General features: G+C 34.1%; 1 protein-coding gene and 1 non-coding gene across 6 annotated transcripts in view; both read right to left on the bottom strand.

The window, feature by feature from the left end:
• TINAG (tubulointerstitial nephritis antigen) overlaps positions 1–20,072 on the bottom strand; it is a 200,182-nt gene that overhangs the window by 137,432 nt on the left and 42,678 nt on the right. The gene's annotated exons all lie outside the window — the stretch shown is intronic.
• On the bottom strand, positions 3,009–3,115 carry LOC140530521 (U6 spliceosomal RNA). The gene has a single exon (XR_011975959.1). It is a non-coding gene; the product is annotated as a U6 spliceosomal RNA (small nuclear RNA).

Below are 20,072 nucleotides of genomic sequence, written 5' to 3'. Positions count from 1 at the left end.
ACCGCGTTGAACAAATGTTATGGTTGAGAAAGAATCATCTTGTTATTATGGATGTTGATCATAGCCTCAGAACAAAAATCATATTCTTTAATAAATTTTTAAAGTTAATTGCAAGATCAAAGATTTAGATTTAGAATAGAATTTCATACTTATCTTGTACTTTTTGGTTTTATACATACTGTTTATTATGTATTATCATGTATGTATATGTATATAGGTATTGTCTGTTGCGTACCTGATAGAATGTAAAATTCTTGAGGGCAAAGTTTTCTTTTTTCATGGGGAGTGGGAGGCAGGCTATATCCCCAGTGCCTTGCACATGATAGATACATAATAAATGCCTTTTTCATGGTCAGATTGAGTACCTGATTGATCGATCTAATCCGTAAAGGAAGTAAAGTTCCATTGCTCTCCCAAGGTCCTCAAAAGTAATAAATGGTAGAACCAATGTTTAAACCCAAATCTCTGATTCTAAATCAAGGTTTGTTTCTCACTAATGAGTTTAGACTTTTAAAAATAAATTTGTATTTATACAATTTGTTTTACATCATTAAGCTTTCCATTTGTATCCCTCCCCCTCTCCTTACCATACTTATTACAAAGAATTAAAAAAAAAAAACAAAAAAGAAACAGAAAAATCTGATCAACATCAAAAAATGCTAATATCATCTTACATGCCTTAATTTTGTTAATCAAAGAAGATTTCTAGCAAAATTTTTTCAATTTCATATCAATAAAGTAGTCTATTTTTTGTTTTCTAAGTTTATCCCTTGTTTGGTTAAGTATTTATCCCTTATCCTTTGCCGTGAACAACATATGATCCATTTTTCTTCTTTAATATGCATATTGTGTATACATTTTAAAATTTATTTTGGAATATAGTAAAAAGATGTTTATCTAAGCCCAGTTTCTGGATTCAGAGCTTTAAAATGATGCATACCAAAGCTGGAAGCAAGGACACATAACCAAGGACAATTCATCACCTAAAAAGAATGTGAAGAATAATAAAGTCCCAAAAGACTTGGGCCTTGTAAAAAAAATACTAAGGAAAATAAAGAAGGCTTTATGAGGGAAATTTAGAGCAAAATATAAGGAGAATAAAGACACAGGCATACTTTTTGGGGCAGGTGTTGGTAACAGAAAGAGAAGAAAAAGCTAATCCTCCTTTCCCTATTTTCCTTCTATTCGACAGACCAACCCCATCCTACCAGAAATTTAGATTTCATTTTGATTCTGCCTAGCTCTAATAAGATGAAGTCTTTTTGCCTTGTCTTGCTAGGAATCAGACTTCCATAATCAGGGGTATGCTGGTAAGTGTTTAACAACCAGATCTCTAGGGGAAAAATAAACACATGGCACACTTTTGAGTTTAATACATATTATTAACACTTTGTCTGTCACCTTCTTCAATCTAGAAAGTAAACAAAACAGTAAATCAAGACCTGACTGGTAGTGTTTACTGACTTCTGAGGGGGAAATGCTTTCACTGAAAATTTAACAGTTAGCCTCTTTGAACTGACTTCCCCCTCACCTTCGCCCCATTTTAATGAGGAGGATGAGGGGGAAGAGGGTAATCTCACTTTATATATTGTCTTCTTCATTAGAATGTGAGCTTTTAAAGAGTAAGAACAATTTTGTTTGCATGTATTTATCTCCCCAGTGCTGGGCACATTATCTGATACCAAATAGAAAGGACTTCAAAAATGCATTATCTATATAGATTAATAAGTTTAATGCCATTTTCTGCTAAAATACTACAATAGATTATTAAAGGAATGAGTAGTGAGCATTTAGTGAGGAAGAGATGATTTTGAATGCCATGCCATATTGATGTCATTTCCTTTTGTGACAGGGCTATTCAGCTCATACACCAGGAGGATATGGCAGACCTAGATATAGTTATATTTCACCAATGTATTAAAAAACTATTCTTGTGAGTAAGGTAGATATAAATTAGATGATAGTACATTAAAGTGATTTTGAGTCAGTGGAAATATTGACCGAGTGATCTGGGGAAGGAGAAAAAAGATGAAACAAGTCCAAAGATCTATCAATCAATAAATATTTGTTAACAACTTACTATGTGCAGGTATGAGCCAAGATAACTGAATACAGACAGGGATTCACTGGAACTCTCCTCCAAACCCCTCCAAATACCTTTAAATAATGACTCTAAAAATTCTAGAGTAAGAATTATAGAACCCACAAAACGACAGAGTGAAACAATTTTCTAACCTAAGACAACTCCTGTCCTGCTCTCCCCTCCCCTCCTCTCCTCTCCTCTTCTTTCCTTTCTCTTCCCAAAACCTTAAACCTATTGCACTCTGAAGTTCATACTTCTGACAACACTAGGCCCCTGCCTGAGGGCTCTGTGCTGGACCTTCCTGACTTCAGAGTGATTATCAGTAGCAACTGCTGCTGTTTCCCTCCCAGCTTCATGTCTATTTTTTCTCTTTGCCTTATTAAAGGGAACATCCTCTTCCTAAAAGGGCCTATTCAATGAGTGGGCAAGTTACCTCATCCTAAGTGAGTTCCTGAATAGACCTTGGCCTAAAGGGGCCAAGGGCTCCATTGCATCCTGGATCATCTCCAGTCACTGGATTCAGATGGCTCTGGAGAAGTGAGGCTGGTGACCTGCACAGCCCTCCCTCACTCAAAACAAAGTCAGGTACAAGTCATGTCATCATTTCCCTGATGGCATGGTCTTCTTCAGCAATGAAGGGGGAACACAACTTCCCTTCTAATCTTGGTTGCCTTGGTGTTTGTGCAAAAGCTTGTCAATTTAATGTAATCAGAATCATCCACTTTGCACTTCATAATGTTCTCTGTCTCTTGTTTGGTCATAAATTTCTCCATTCTTCATAAATCTGACAAATACACTATCCCTTGTTCCCCTTGTTTATAGTTTCAGCCTTTATACCTAGATCATGTACCATCTGGACTTTATTCTCGTGTGCTGTGTCAGGCATTGGTCTACGCCCAGTTTCCATCATACTATTATACAGTTTAAAAATACGGAACACTTCACAAATTTGCTTGCCATCCTGATGCAGGGGCCATGCCAATCTTCTCTGCATAGTTCCAATTTTAGTATTTGTGCTGCCAAAGCAAGCACAGCATTTCCTTTCTTGTGGCAAAGAATTGGAAATTGAGAGAATGCCCATCAATTGGGGAATGGCTGAACAAATTTGTGGTATGTGCTTATGATGGAACACTATTGTACTATAAGAAATGATGACCAGGATGCTCTCAGAAAAACATGGAAAGTCGGATGCAAAGTGAAAATGTACTTTGTACAAAAAATATTGTAGGATGATTAGCTTTGAATGACAGCTATTTTCAACAGTACAATGAACCAAGACAACTCTGAATGGTTTATGATGAAAAATGCTATCTATCCCCAGCGAAAGAATTGTTAGTGTCTGAATACAGACTGAAGTATAATTTTGTTTTGCTTTCTTTATTTTTTTTTTAGGTTTTGCTTTTTGGTTTTGCTTTGTTGGGAGATTTTTGGTCTATGTTTTTCTTTCACAACATGACAGTTATGGAAATATTTTGCATGACCACACATGTATGACCCCTGTGGATTTGCTTTCTCAATGAGGGAGGCTTGAGGGGTAGGAAGGGGGAGAATTTGGAACTCAAAAATTTAAAAACAAATGTTAAAAATTGTTTTTACATGTAAGTGGGGGAAAATAAAATATTAAACAATTAAAAGGAAGTAAAATAAAGGAATATATAAATAGAACCTACTATATGTTGGTCATTATGTCAAGTTCTGGGGATATAAAAAGAGGCAAAGATAGTCCCTGACCTCTAGAAGCTTACAATTTTAATTGGGAGAAAACATACAAATATATACAAAGCAAGATTTTTACAGGATAAATAAGAAATAAGTAATGGAGAGAAGACACTAGAATTAAGAGGAATTTATAAGAAAATAGATTTATGACTGAAAAGAATCTGAGAGGTCATCTGATTCAAGCCACTATTTTACTTATGAGGAAATTGAGGCCTAGAGATGTTTAGTGACTTGGCCAAGGTCATTCAATTAGTATCTGAGGGATGAATTGAAATCAGGTCCTTCCATCTCTAAGGCCAGTGATGTCTCCACTGTACCACACTAGGAAAGAGAGTTTACACTAATTAGTTATGAACAGTGTACAAAGTACAATGATAGGTAATATCACATGTGTGATAGGTAATATTAGCATTTTTATTGGGGTTTTGAAGATGAAACTGAAAATCACAGAAAATAGGAGTTGATAAATTTCTAAAAGAGATCAAGGAAAGAGAAAAAGGTAAATGTTTACAGTGGTTCTTTTTGATCTGTCAAAACAACTCAAGACTAAAAGGATGTGCAACAATTGAGGAATGGCTGAATAAGTTATGGTATATACATATGGTGGAGTAATATTTTAATGTAAGAAAAGACAAAATAGATTATTTCAAAGAGCTGTGAAAAGAATTATATGATGTAATCCATAGAATACGTGAGAAGAATCAGAATAACAACATTATAAAATGAATAATTTGGAAGACCATAACAAACTGATGAAGAATGAAATGAGCAACACAAAGAGGACAATTTATACAATCACATTACTCTAAAATCAATGTTGAATGCTATAAGAAGGTGATTAATAAAATAACCATGATTCCAGAGGAACAACGATCAAGCATGCTTTCCATTACAGGGACATGATTGATTTAAGATAAAAAAAATTAAGACATATTTTGTACACAACCATTAAGAGAATGTTTTTTTCTTAAATATTCACATTTGTTACAAGAAATCTGTTGCAAGTATTTTTGTCTTTTTTTCTCAATGGAGAGGGCACTAAGGGGAGAGAATATAGATACTGTAATTTTTTTTCAGTGAGAGGTGAGGATGCTACAGATGTAAAATGTGTTGCATGTACCTTCAGATGAGGTCACTGTATTATTAGTTTTACTTAGCTGTTTTTCTTTGTTATAAGAGACCTCTAATAACCTGTACATATTTGTAATGTAAAAGAATTTTTGTAAACAAATAGATCAAAATTAATAAAAGAAATCCTCAACATAACTTTAAAAACAAAAGAGTCTAGTCTAAGATAGAGAAGATTTGGAATTGGGGTAAGAATTAAAGAATAACTGAGAAGGATAGATGTCTTTGAAAGAATCCTCTAGAGAAAAAATGATCAGCCTTATTCTCTGTAGTTCTAAGGGATATAACAAGGATGAATACCTGGAGTAATGGGACAGTAGATTTCAAAGACAGATAGACATACTATGTGTGTACGTATGTGTGTGTGTGCATACACACATATACAGATACACAAATATGAATACATATCCATATTGTCTATGCATATACATGAATACACATACACACACGTATTTGCATGTTTGTTTGTATACCCCTAACAACCAGAGAAATATCAAAATGGAGCAGCAGAATGGGCAGCTCTAAGTTGTCCTTCACTAGAAATGTGTTGTTTAATTTTCTGTAAGTGACAGTATATAGGGGTTGCATAAATCAGATAGGGCATCACTTATTTAAGGAATCACTCAACTTGGAAGATTTTATATTTTTATGATTTAAAAACATTAAAACCAGAAATGGTCACTTCTCCTCTTGTTATTGGTATTCTGGCAAGAGATATTATCTAGAAATAGCTTTCACTTGTTAGACACAACTATTTTTTCTTGAAAGTTGATCAGCAACCATGTTATGCTAGGAATTCTATTATGGGAGTCACTTTTAGGGTTTTTCAAGGTTTTACAACTTGTTTTAACAACCTAAAATTATTGCCTCTTTGTCCTAGAAAACAAGTCCATTATGTCATAGTAGTTGAAGCAGGATAGACACCCACATTGCCTTGCAATTATCTTTGCCTCTTGACATCAGATAATCTGCCATAATCAGCACAATGCAAATTGTGCATCCCTTCATTCCATGATAATTGCATTGCTTTGTAAATTACAAGTGCTTTTCAGAGGTTTGTGAATGAAAGTAGGAATTAGTCTATGACTGAACCTCCAGTGCTCTGCTAATGAAATGAGCATGACTTCCCTGGATGCTAAACTTGGTTAATGGGAAAAATAGGTCCTTCCCTATGCATTTATATATTATTTTTCAAGGTTTTAAAAAAATTGTACAAATTTTATCTTATTTGATCTTCATAACAACTCTAAAAGGCAAGGGCGGTTTTAGATAAGGAAACTGAGGCAGACAGGTCAAAAACTTGTCCAGGGTCACATAGCTATTAAGGTCACATTTGAATTTAGATCTTCATGACACCATGTTCAGTGCTCTGTACCATCACAGTGAAGAACTGGCAGCATAAATTAAGTATTACAGTACCAGTACCCTTATGCTACTCTTTTAAGACATAAATTGGAAGTTAATAATACTGTGTATCTCTTAAATTTCATTTTTATTTATTTTTGTATCATCTTCATTTTAAAATATATCCCTCTCCTAACCAGCCATTGTAACATGGGAAAGTAAGAAGAAAGAAAAAGAAATCAGCTTGGAAGAATTAATTTAACCCTCACCTAATTCTAACAGCATATACAATGTACCACAAGATAGTCCCCTACTTCAAAGAAGGGAAGAATGTGCTCTATGTTATCTCTTCTTCAAGACCAAAATTAGCCATTATAATTTTACAAAATTAGATTTGGTTTTCTTGTTGTAGTCATTGTCATTCTTTTCATTTACATTACTGTATTCATTATGTTTATTGTTTTCCAGGTTCTGCTTACTTCACCATGTAACTATGTGTCTTTACTATACCTTGCATTTTTAATACTTCCCAAGTCTTGGTGTTTGATGTATCACCATTAATTTAGCCATTTCTCAATCAGTGGAGATCTATTTTGTTTATAATTATTTGTGATCACAAAAAGTAGTGCTATGAGCATTTTGGCATATTTGTGGGACCTTTTTTAATTATTATTTTCAGGATATGTACCCAGTACTGGAATGTACATTTTTTGTAGCATAAATTCTTTTCCTAAATGTTAGAAATATCACAGCACTAGCAGTCCCACAACCACCCCAAAATTAACTCTTTCCATTTTTGTCACCTTTTTTCAGTTTTCTAGGTATGAAATAAAACCTCAGTGTTGTTCCAATTTGCATTTCTCTGAGAAAGCATTCTTTCACTTGTCAATGCTCTATAATTCCTTTTGAGAACTGTTCACCCGTATCTTTTGGTCAATCTTGTAATGTTCTTCATCATAAATATTTGTTTTAGTATACACTCTCTCTTTCTATCTGTTTCTCTGCTCTCTCTGTCTGTGTGTGTGTGTATATGTGCATGTGTCTCTCCATACGTATATTATATATAATCATATATTTGCTTTGGAATTACATATACATATATTTTATATCAGACTCTTTTTAGACCCCCTTTTGCCCCAAACAGCTCCCCTTCACATATTAGATGATATAATTTTGTAATCAATGTTATCTATTTTAAATTTTGTGATCACCTCTACCCTTGGTTTGGTTACAAAGCCTCCTCTTGACCATATCTGTAAAGAAAGATTGTCTCTTTACTTAAATTGTAATTTTTACTGTTCAGATTATCCATTGTGAATTTATTGTGCTTATTTGAATGGTCTACATTTTCTTTCTATCAAACTAGTTACCAGTTTTTCCAGTTACAATTGCCCATCTATAATCCATTCTAAATGCATTATAACAAGAACTACTACCATTGTCAAATAGGGAGTTTTTCCTCCAAGTAGTAAATATTCTCAGGCTTATTAAGCACTGTACTATTTTGAATTCAGTTGTTTCTGATTCTTCCTTAACTTGTCTGTTCCTCCAATTAAATAATATACTGTGTGTAGTCCATTTTGTATATTTTAAAGAATACTGTATGCAATATATTTTCTTAATATTAATATTATATTTATTAGTACATACTTTTCTATTTAACCAGTAACAAATATTTTTTTTACAATTATTGCTTTTTACTATCATTTAAGATCTATACTTTCTATTTCCCATTCATTTTTTTAAAAAAGTATCCTTATGGCATCATAAATTTAAAACTGGATAGGACATTAGAGACCATCTAGGACAATCCTTTCATTTTACAGTTGAGGAAACTGAAACAAAAATGTTTAAGTAACTTGACCAAAGTGACAGAGAATAAATGATAGAGATGAGATTTATATCTATCTTCTGCCTGTGAATCTGTTGATTTTTCCACTGTTGTTACACTATCTCCCAAAATTTGCCTTGGGACTCATACACTTTGTTTCTACAAATGAACCTTGTCATTATTCTAACTCTATAAAGTATCACTTCAGTAGGTAGATAGGTATAATAGCAAATATATAAGTTGATTTTGGTAGCCTTGCCATTTTTATCACGTTGGCACAGCCCAGTCATGAGCAATATTTATCCCATCAACTAATGATCTATTATTAATTTCTTTACAATGCTTTTTAAAATTTTACTTATGTCATGAATATGTACTAGTAGAATGACTAAGATATTTTATTCATTTTATCTGTTTCTCCCCTTTCTTTTTTCCCCACAAGATTTTATATGGCTATATAAGAAGTCTGTGGATTTATTTTGTATCCTATTAGTTAAAGCTCTTATTTGTGCCAGTGAGTTTCTTGGCAAATTCCTTGCTCTAGAAATGTCTAAATAATGTATCATCTAAGCCAATAGGACTGATTTTTGTCATTTCTTTGACTACGTTTGTGTCCTTAATATATTTTCATCCTTATACTAATTTTCTTATATTCATTAGAAATGGTTCTAATATTTCCATGTTGCAATTAAAGCTATATCAGATCTTTAGAAATATTTTAATCCATTTTTACTTAGTTAAAATGTTAATATTTTATAACATATTTTGCTAGTAATGACATTTAAATCTATATTATTATTTATAGTATGCATGTTTCTCCCTATAATTTTATCAATTTTGAAAAGGCTCACATTAAATTTTAATGTTATTTCTCATACAATTTGGAAAATATTCTTTTAGAATAGTTTAAATTTTAAAGGTAACTCAATATAATACATGAGAATCTTAAAAATGAATAATGGTATTAATATAAAGGCATTCATGATTACATCAGAGGATTATATTTTGACTTTACAGAATTTTAAAAAATCAATTCAACATTTATAGCACTTAGAGTAACTGCTATAAAATGGCAATAAAGTTTAATATACATTATTTTAAAAGTCACTTACCATGCAAAACCATTTTGAAATCATAATAGACATTCAGAGATTTTTTTCTAGTTGCCTAGTTATTATACAATATATAAATGAGAAATCACTTAGATACAATTTTAAATGTTCTCAAAATACTTTGCTATGTTTTAAAACTCAAAAAAAGTGGAAAAGTTTCTTTCCTTCCATAGAAGACCACTACAAACCAATGACGGAACCTCCACACTTCAATGACCAGAGCCAGAAGCATTACTCTGGAGGATGTCAAATTCAAGATGTCAACAGTTATCACATAATTTAATGTATGTACTGTGATTATGAGCAGCTAGTTGGTACAATGAATACAGTGCCAGGTCTGGAGTCAGAAAGACTCATCTCCTTGAGTTCAAATGTGTCTTCAGACACTTACTAGGTGCGTGACCCTGGAACAGTCACTTAACTCTGTTTGCTTCAGTTTCCTCATCTGTAAAAATGAAGATACTACTCTAATATCTTTCCCAAGAAAACCCCAAATGGAATAAGAGTCAGACATGATTGGGTAACAAAAAATTATTAACTACTATTTCTTCTACATTACTTCATTACATAGTGTATACAACTTCATTCACAGAAAATTGATAAAGAATGGTTTATCCATGACAGAAATGATAACTTTGTGCTCCTGGTGACTGAACAGTCTCCAACCCTGGTGAAGAGTATTCTCATTCTCAAAGTCTCTGCCCAGTGACCAACCCCACTTTCCCCTTTTTCAGCTTATTACCTGATAGCCAAGGGGCAGGAGAAGGAAAAGAAGGAAGACTAGAAAGAGCCTTAAAGGTCTCAGCAGCTATGGTTCTTGCCACCAGCCTGCTTTAATGGAGCAAGAAGGAGACAGAAGCCCAGGCTGTTATGGGGTTTATGTGACCTCACCACCACTGTGGACATCACTGTCTCATCTATATACTTTTTTAGCTTAATAAAAATTATCCTTCTATGCCTATGTTTTGTAGGGGTTACCCCCCTCCCCACTAGAATAACTGAGTTTTATACTTGGTCAAAGACATTTTCTGAAACTATTGATAGGATTTTCAAAGTTTTGAATATGATTAATTACATTTTCCTAATTTTAACCATCCGTGGCATAAGTTTAATACTAGCTAAAAACATTTTTGATATGTTGTTATCATTTTTACTAGGGTTTCATTTATAATTTCACAATAAAATTCATTACTTATATCATTATAATTATCCTTTTTTCTTTATTCTTCCATGTATGTATGTATGTATGAAGATTGAATTTGTCTAATAAAAATAAGTTTAGAGTAGTGTTTTCATTTGGATTTTTAAAAATAATTTGTGTAGCATAAATATTAGATATTAATTGGCCTGAAAATACTTGGTAAAATTCACATATAAGCCGTTCAAAACAAAGTCGCTGCTTTTCTTTAGTAGTTCCTTTACACCTAGTTCAATTTCATTTTCTGAGATTAAATGCTTAAGGTCTGTCTCTCTCTCTCTCTCTCTCTCTCTCTCTCTCTCTCTCTCTCTCTCTCTCTCTCTCTCTCTCTCTCTATATATATATATATATATATATATATATATATATATATATGTATATATATACATATGTATATATATACACATATATATGTATACATATATAAAATATATATTCTGTTAAATTTGGTATGTAATATTTTTTGTTGAAATGCTTCAATTTCTTTAAAATTAAGTTTTATTGATCTATGGTTTTTACAGTAGATTCTGGTAATTTTTTTTCATTTCATGTTGCTGGTGACACTATTATTATTATTCATTTTTATTTTGGGAATTTTATTCTCTCCCTTCTTTTTGACCATGTTCTCTAAAACAAAATGATTTTTATTTCTTCTTCTTATGAGCCATATTTCACTTTTTTTAGCCACTGCATACCCTTTGCATTTCCTAATTAGCCTGTTGATGTCCTATTATTAATATTTTCCCTTTTGTACTTATACTAGATTTGTTTGTCTGTTTACTTTCTAGTTTTCTCAAATTTCTGATTCAGTTTGCTATTCCTCTCTTCTACTTTGGTAATAACATCTTGGAAGATATATAATCTTTCCTCTAAAAGTGTTTTAACTACAACTGAGATATTACATGTTATCTCATCATTGTTGTTCTCTTTCACATATTCATTAACTTTCTATGATTTATCTTTCACCAAGTCATTATTTAAAATGTTATCATAAAGTCACAACTTAGGTCTGCATATTTTCCTTGTATTCACTACACTAATTATTATATTGATATTATGGCTTTTACTTTTTCAGCTTTTAAATATTTATTTAGAATAGCTGTGTTCCAGGTCTATTTTTGTAAAGGTAACATGTGAGTGTACATGTGTATATATCTATATCAATATACACACATTTATTACATAGGATAGCTATTTTCCAGCTCATTTTACAGACAAGGAAACTGAGACAAACAAAGTTAAGTGACTTGCCCAGGGTCACAAAGCTAGTGTCTGAGATCAGATTTGAACTCAGGTCTTCCTGACATGAGATCTGATGCTCTATTCACTACATGACCTAGCTGCTCTTAAAAGGTGACATGGTAAACATTGCTTGTCTATTATGAAAAATCATTTAACTTTGTAGAAGAAAATTCCCTTGATAGCTTCTTTTAAAGCAAGACATCTCCTATCTATTTATCAAGATCATTCAGGATTCTTTGGAAAATATAACAACAGAAATAATCCTGTTTAATGATCATCATAGCAAGTGAAGCAAAGAGCAGAGATTGTACACTTATCAAGAAGTACTGTCACTGTAACAGAGGAAATCCAGGGTGGAGTGGTGGTTGACAAGGAAATTCCTATGGTGAAAGATATCTGATGATCCTCTACATATTCCTGTGTGAGGATGGCATTAGCTTGATTGAACTTTCTTATATATTTCCCTTTGCTCTATTATTCTCCTTCTCATTTATTCCTCTTCCCTTCCAGTCTCTTATTAGTTTCTTTCCTAATTCATTCATCTTTTAAATTCTAATTGCTTATTTCTTCTTTATTCTTTTGGTACCTCTCATGAGCATAAAATTCCTAAAGTACCACATTTGAATTCTCCCATCCAATTTGCATATCATTGCGTTTTTAACTCTAACACTATTATCCCTGTTTTCTGTTTACCTCACACTTATAAATACGGATTAGTTGCATAATTCCTTTTTAAATTCTTTTTGCAATTGGTTAACTTTCTTTTCATAATTTTCTTGAATTGCTTTTATTTCTTAGACTTTTTTCCTGTCCTCTCTTATTTGATTCTTTAAATTCTTTTTTAAGTTCTTTTAAGATTTCTTTTGGGACATGGGAACATTTGGTCTTATTCTTTAGGTTAGTAGAGGATTTTTACCTCACTATCTGCCTCCGAATATTAACGCAGATCCTCTTTTACACCCAAGTAGCTAACTGTCAACAGTTGGTTTCTTTTTCCTTTGTTCATTTTTATTTTTAATTTGTCTTGTTTTGTTTTTAGCAGCTTAATATTATTATTATTATTATCATTGGGTAACATTGTCCTAGGCCTCAGGGCCTTCTTACTGCTCTTTTCTGAATTTGGTCCAGGAACCCAAAGTCAGGGACTCCTCTCTTTCTCCTCTAAGGAGCCCCAATCACACTCTTCTCACTCCATGTGATAGTGATACCACATTCATTAAATATGTGTTTGTTCCTCTTCCCCCCATAGCTATAGCATGGGATTATCTCTGGTCAGCACAGCTAGATCTCACTTCAAGAAATAACATGGTGCTTCAATCTTTCCTCACTCAGTGTCTGCTGTTCTTTAGAAGAAAGTTTGTGAGGTGAAAGTTCTTAAGGTGAAATTTCTTGAGGCCTTGAATGATGTGAAAACAGGATAATATCTGCATCTAGAGAAAGAACTGATCAATAGAAATATGTATAGAATAATTATGTATATATGTTGTATGTGTGTGTATCTATATATAGATATATGTGTACATAAAACCATCTGGGGGGAGAAAAAATTCCATGTCAATTTTGTTGCATATTTGAAAGGAATAGCAATTTGTGAATAGTAGATTTGCAGTTTCATGTATAACCATCTTTTAAAAAAAATACTACGATAGCGAGTGTGGAGCCAAGATGGCAGAGTAGAAAGATGCATATACTCTAGCACTTCCCCCACAGCCCACAAAATACCTGTAAAAAGGACTCTCAACAAAGTCTAGAATAGCAGCACCCACAGAGCAACAGAGTAAAAGAGGTTTCCAGCCAAAGGTAACCTGGAAGGCTGACAGGAAAGGTCTATCTCAAAGGACCCTGAGAAGAGTGGAGCACAGCCCTGGCCATGCAGCACTGGGAGGAATAGGACCTGAACAGATCTCCAGGCAAAGTCCCTGGCAAGGAAGATCCTGGATACCTCAACCCATAAACAACAAAGAAAGCTCCAAAGGTCAGTGGGGAGGGTTTTCCCAGCTGGGGGAGAGGGAATAGGGTTTCTTCAGCAATAGGCTCAGGCAATGGCAGAGGCCATGGCAGCAGACTATAGGCAACTACAGAGGCTGGGAAACAACCTGGATCCATTGTTCAGGCACCTCAGCTTAAAGTCTCTGGCAGTAGGGAGCAGCTGATCTAAAGCCCAGCCCTGAGTGATGGCCCTGCCTCCACCCAAAGCCCAGGGGAACCAAGCAGCTGATTCTAATCTCTTGACAAAGGATTCAGAAATCAAGTAACCAGCTGGGAAAATGCCCAAAAAAGGGGGGAAAATAAGGCCATAGAAGATCACTTTCTTGGTGAATAGATGTCTCCTCCTATTTTTTTGGATGAGGAAGAACAAGGCTTACTGTCACAGAAAGTTAAGACCCCTGACTCCAGGGTCTCCAAAGTGAACTTAAACTGGGCTCAGGCAATAGAAAAGCAAGTTAGCAGCTTGCTAAAGGAGAACCAAAAAATGCTGAGGAAAATAACACCTTGAAAAAGAGGCTAACTCAGTTGGAAAAAGAGGTCCAAAAAGCCAATGAGGAGGAGGCATTAAAAAGCAAAATTAGCCAAATGGAGGAGAAGGTTCAAAAGCTCACTGAACAAAACAGTTCTCTGAAAGAGAGAATTGAGTTCAGGGAAATGAATGGCTGAGATAAACCAAGCAGTTAGAAAATAAAACCAAAAGTTTGAAAAAATAGAAGATAATGTGAAACATCTCATTGGAAAAACAGCTGACCCAGAAAATAGATCCAGCAGAGACAATTTAAAAATTATGAGACTACCTGAAAGCCATGATCAAGAAAAGAGCTTAGACATTATCTTCCATGAAATTATCAATTTCTAGATATTCTAGAACCAGAGGGCAAAATATTGAAAGAATCCACTGATCACATCCTGAAAGAGACCCAAAAAGAGAAACTCCTGGGAATATTGTGGCCAAATTTCAGAGTTCCAAGGTCAAGGAGAAAATACTGCAAGCAGCTAGAAAGAAACAATTCAAGTATTGTAGAAATACAATCAGGATAACACAGGATATGGCAGCTTCAACATTAAGAGATCAAAAGGCTTGGAATAAGGTATTCCCGAAAGTCAAAGGAACTGGGATTAAAACCAAGAATCATCTACCCAGCAAAAATAAGTATAATACTTCAAGGGAATAAATGGTCATTCAATGATATAGAAGACTTACAAGCATTCAAGTTGAAAACACCAGAGCTGTGTAGAAAATTTGACTTTCAAACGCAAGAATCAAGAGAAGCTTGAAAAGGTAAACAGGAAAGAGAAATCATAAAAGACTTTCTAAAGTTGAAAAGTTTACATTCCTACATGGAAAGACAATATTTATAACTCTTGAGACTTCTCTCAGTATTTGGGTAGATAGGAGGATTGTACATACACACACACACACACACACACACACACACACACATGCACACACACATACACACACACAGAGGGTACAGGCTATGTTGAATCATAAGAGATGATATCCACACACACACAAAAAGATATGAAATAAAAATTAAGGGGTAAGGGAGAAAATAAACATTTTGGGGAAGGGAAAAGATCAAATGAGGGAACAAAAAATAAGGGGGAATAGAGTAGGATAGAGGGAAATGTAATTAGTATTACACAACATGATTATTATGGAAGTCTTTTGCAAAATGACATATATATAGCCTATATTGAATTGCTTGCCTTCTCAGTGGGGATGGGTAGGGAAGGAGGGAGGGAAAGAAGGTGGAATTCAAAGTATTAGAGATGAATGTTGAGAATTACTATTGCATATGACGGGGAAATAAGAAACACAGGTAATAGGGTATAGAAATTTATCTTGCCCTACAAGAAAAGAGAGAAGATGGGCATAAGGGAAGAGTGGGTTGCGATAGAAGGGAGGGATCCCTGAGAGAAGTGGTAATCAGAATACAAGGTGTTAGTGGTGGGGGGAGGGGAGAAATGGGGAGAAAAATTGGACATGTTACAAAGTGATGTAAAAGCAATTAGTATTAAAACAATTGACTGAATTAATTACTGAGACTAAATCAAAGACATCCTTAGTTTGGGGAAATGAATTTTAGTCTAAGTCTCCTAGAGGCAGGTTAACTTTGGGTAAAATTTGGCATTGATGGAAAAGTTAAGGTTTTAATGGTAAATATGATTTTATGATTGTTATTTAAGCAGGAACTAGAACAGGTATAGAAAGGCATGTAAACCCCTTAAGACTTGCCTCAAAAGATGTTCCTTAGCCAATGTGAAATTATATTCATATCGGAAACCTGGTTATTGGAACTTGTTATTTTAAGATGCTATGGGACTATTAAGTGACTGTTATTCTGAGTCTAACTCCAGGTATGGATAGCAACAAATGTGGTCTGAGCCTCCAATCCATGATCCCAGTAAGCCAGTGAGATGCTGGTATGAACTGAAAAAGGTGATCTTATGGGACAGGTGGGAGAGCGGCTGTTCAGCCTGGGCTGAGGTAGGATTTTCCTAACTCAATTTCTCCACTGACACCTGGCAGACTAAGCCTCACTGAATACAAGTTGACAATCTACTCCTGCCTGGAACTGACATGAAGTTGTGGAGACATTGTCTCTCTGCAATGTCCCTACTCTTAGTGGCAATTTCCTATAGTCAAAAGGTTTTTAAGCTTAATGCCAGATCTATTAAATTATAGATTGTTGGTAAGGGAACATGTGAGGTCAAGTCTAAAATTAAACTATTAGGCTTAGGACTTTAGATCAACAACAATAAGCTAAGGTCCTTTAATTCTTAGTAATAGTGGGGAGACAATTAGGTCAAGGGCTTATGAAGTTAGCATACATAGTTATTATGTGTCTCGGTTAATGTTAAAAAAAATCTGTTTGTGGTCTATACTGTAAATAATTTAAGAGAAATATCACCTGACCAAAAGTTGGGATTGTGTTATGTGATATGAACTGTGATAAAAATGAAAAATAAAATAAATGTAATGAAATACTATTGTGCCATAAGAAATAAAGAACAGGCAGACTTCAGAAAAACCTGGAAAGACTTATATGAACTGATGCTGAGTGAAGTGAGCAGAACCAGAAGAATGTTGTACACAGTAACAGCTACAGTGTGTGAGAATTGTTTCTAATAGACTAAGCCCTTCACATCAATGCAAGCATCTAAAACATCTCCAAAGAATTCATGATGCAAAATGCCATCCATATCCAGAGAAAGAACTATGGATTTGGAAGGCAGAATGAAGTGACTATTTTCTCTTTTGTTATGCTTGGTTTTGTTTAGTTGTACTCATGCTTTCTCCCATTTGTTTTAATTGTTCTATGCAACATGACTAATGTGAAAATGTGTTTAATAAGAATGTATGCATAGAGCCCATATAAGATTGCATGCCATCTTGGGGAGGGAGGGGAAGAAAATTGGAAACTTATGGAAATGATTGTTGAAAATTGAAAATAAATAAATAAATAAAATTGAAAAATGAAAATACTATGATACAGAAATGTTTGTTTTAGTACACAGAATAAAAATAAAATTTAAAAAATTAATGACATAAGGAACGTAGGATGGAAGGAGTGTTGAGTAGTATGAGCCATTTGCAGTACCAAATTGTGAATCTTGAACCTATACTTTTATCCATCTCAATGATCAGTGCTCATCCTAAGGCTAAATTATCCTAACTCTTTTTCTAGGTGACCCTATGATGTTAGGAGCTGAATGTCCTTGGGCACTCAGTGGGATCCTATCTAGGATGACATAATCCTTTCTCAGAGATGATGATTTCCTATTCCTTCCAGATAAAAACCTGCCTCTTTCTGCACTCTACTCCTTCCATGAGAATTTTTATTTTTGGACATCTTTTCATTTTTCCCTTCTGGAGAAAGAAAGCCCTTCCATTCTTCTGCACTGCATTTATCTTTTCCCATAGACACCTCAATCCTTATTCAGAGACTAGATGGAGAGAGAATTATGATTATTACTAAGCTTCCACTGTTTATTTATGGATCTAGTAAAGAAATATTGCCTTCATGCTGACTGAATTCCGTGACTGGAAAGCTTTTCCTTTTCATTTCAGCCTCTTAATAATTCTTGGACTCCTTCAAGACTGAATTCAAGAACCACCTTTATCTGAAATCTTTCATGATAACCCACCCACTAATAACTCCACACATGCTCACAAAAAAAGTCTTATTCTTGTTTTTTTTACATACACTCTTTATCTACATGTGGAGTACATTGTTCTCCACATTCGAATTTAAGCTAATTAGAACATGTCAGGGACTGTTTCACATTGTTTTTATTCCTATCATTTAGTGTCAAACACAGTAGGAGCTTAGTAAATTAGGTTCTTATTGGTTTATTATTCCCTTCTATCCCTTGCCTCCTATTTGTCCATTATAAAACTTCTGCTTTGTTCTTCCCTTCCCAAAACATATGAACTTGCATGTATATGGTTAAGGAATTTGGTTCACGAAATATCACTTCTGCTATTCTACCTTCCTTTCTCCTGCTTTTTTTTTTTTTAAGTTCTCTTAAATCCTTAGTGCCTTTGATCTATTTTGTCCTTTTTTGGCTCTTCTGAATACTTTTTTCTACCACACCTGTAAATCCTCTACCCTTTAAAAAATAACATTAAAGAACAAAGAATGAATTTTATCACTTAGGTCTTCTCTGATAATATATTTATTTGCCTTTCTCATGTTTCGAGTATTTACAAACCTAATGATCAGCCCAGCTCTAATTATCAGGTTCTGGAATGCCTCAAATCCCCCTTTTTCTTGAATTCCTGTTTTTCTTAGATGATTAAGTTCAGGTTTGAAGGATATGTAATGCTAGTTTGCAACTAAGGGCCTTTTGCTTATAAAAATATGGCTCCATTTCCTCTGGTGATTTCTCTTAATGTAGAAAAATCTTTTGATATCGAATTTCCTTTTCTTCATTGATGAGAATCTTTCAATAAACTGCCTGCAAAATGTTATTTATTATTTAAATTGTTAAATTGAACCACAATATGTCTAGAAGTTTGAAGCATATATTTTTTTTTTTGGTTCAGTCTTATTTCCTGCCAGTAAAATATACCTTTTCATCAGGAGTACTGTTCAAAAGTTCTAAACAGTTTTCCTAATATTATTTACTACATCATGAAGTTCATTTTTTTTGTTTTTAAAGTCCTTATGAAATAACTGTGATCTGTAAGCTATCGATGTTAATTCTTTTTTTCAAGGTGAATTGCTTTAACTTTTATAGAGTTCAGTAAGTAAAGCTGGTTCTTTTAACATTATGGCTTCCTCTGTCAAATTTTCTTAAGTCTGGAGAATTCTGTGCAGCAAATTTCTTCAGCCTTTCACAATTTCTACTTTTGAGGAGAGATTTTCCATCATCTAGTCAACTTATCCTACTCTGCTCTATGGTAGTTTTAATTTTTGCATGAAGAAATCAGATTTATCTCCCAATTCATTTTAAATTGCTCTTCTTAAGATTTTTGTCTATTTCTTTTTGAACCATTTTGAGTTTCTTACTTTTCTGTTATGATCCTTAGAGAGATCAGAGAGTTTTCTCTGTATCAGATAATAATAGCTAATCTTCCTTCATTATTATCATATTTATTTAAAAGTTTCAGGTTTTTTGTTGTTGTTGTTGAGTCCACTCATTTCTTTTTTGCTATAATTCTCTTCACTGGTATATCTGCTTATGGGGAGGGCTTTTATTTAAGTTTTCACTCAACTCTTGATCTTTCAGTGTTTCTCTTTTATTTCCTATGACTTACTTTTGGGAATCTTGCTTAAGCTTTGATACCTCTTCCTTCTCTACCTTCCTTTGGTACCTTCCTAAAGCCAAGATCTCCCATTGCATCCTGGGCTGTCTCCAGTCATTCTGATGAATATCTGGTCACTGGATCCAGATAGTCCCAGAGGAGAAAGTGAGGCTGATGAGCTTACACAGCCCTCCTGCCCTCATTCAAAATAAAGTCAAGTGCAAGTCATGTCATCATTTCTCTGATGTCATGGTCCTCTTGAAAAAACAAAGGATGAACACAAGCTGCTGCATAGATCTTCACTGCTGGGAGACCTTTACCTCCTCATGTGGGAAATAAGGGATCCATTCCCTGCCCTATGCAATCTCTTTGTTCAGGTGAACTACTCACTAACTATTTAGTCCTTTAGTCCTTTTTTAATATCATACCCAATGTTCTGCTCCTCTGGTCTGCAACTCTGAGCATTTAATGCAGGACATCTTTAGCTCTGCCTAATTCTTGTTTTCTCTGTCTTACTTTCCTTCAAGTGGCTGCCCAGAATAGGTGTCTTCCATTTCTTGTTGCATTACTGCACTCCAGAAGGAGTAAGATGGATTCTAAGAATTGGACCCTTAATCACAATACTAGGGGCTTTCTTGTATTTAGTTCAATAGTCAAATGAAGCTGGA

The sequence above is a fragment of the Notamacropus eugenii genome, chromosome 2 (genome assembly GCF_028372415.1).
Source record: "Notamacropus eugenii isolate mMacEug1 chromosome 2, mMacEug1.pri_v2, whole genome shotgun sequence".
Taxonomy (NCBI): domain Eukaryota; kingdom Metazoa; phylum Chordata; class Mammalia; order Diprotodontia; family Macropodidae; genus Notamacropus; species Notamacropus eugenii.
The sequence above is the reverse complement of the archived record's forward strand: the minus strand, read 5'-3'. Positions and strand labels throughout refer to the sequence as shown.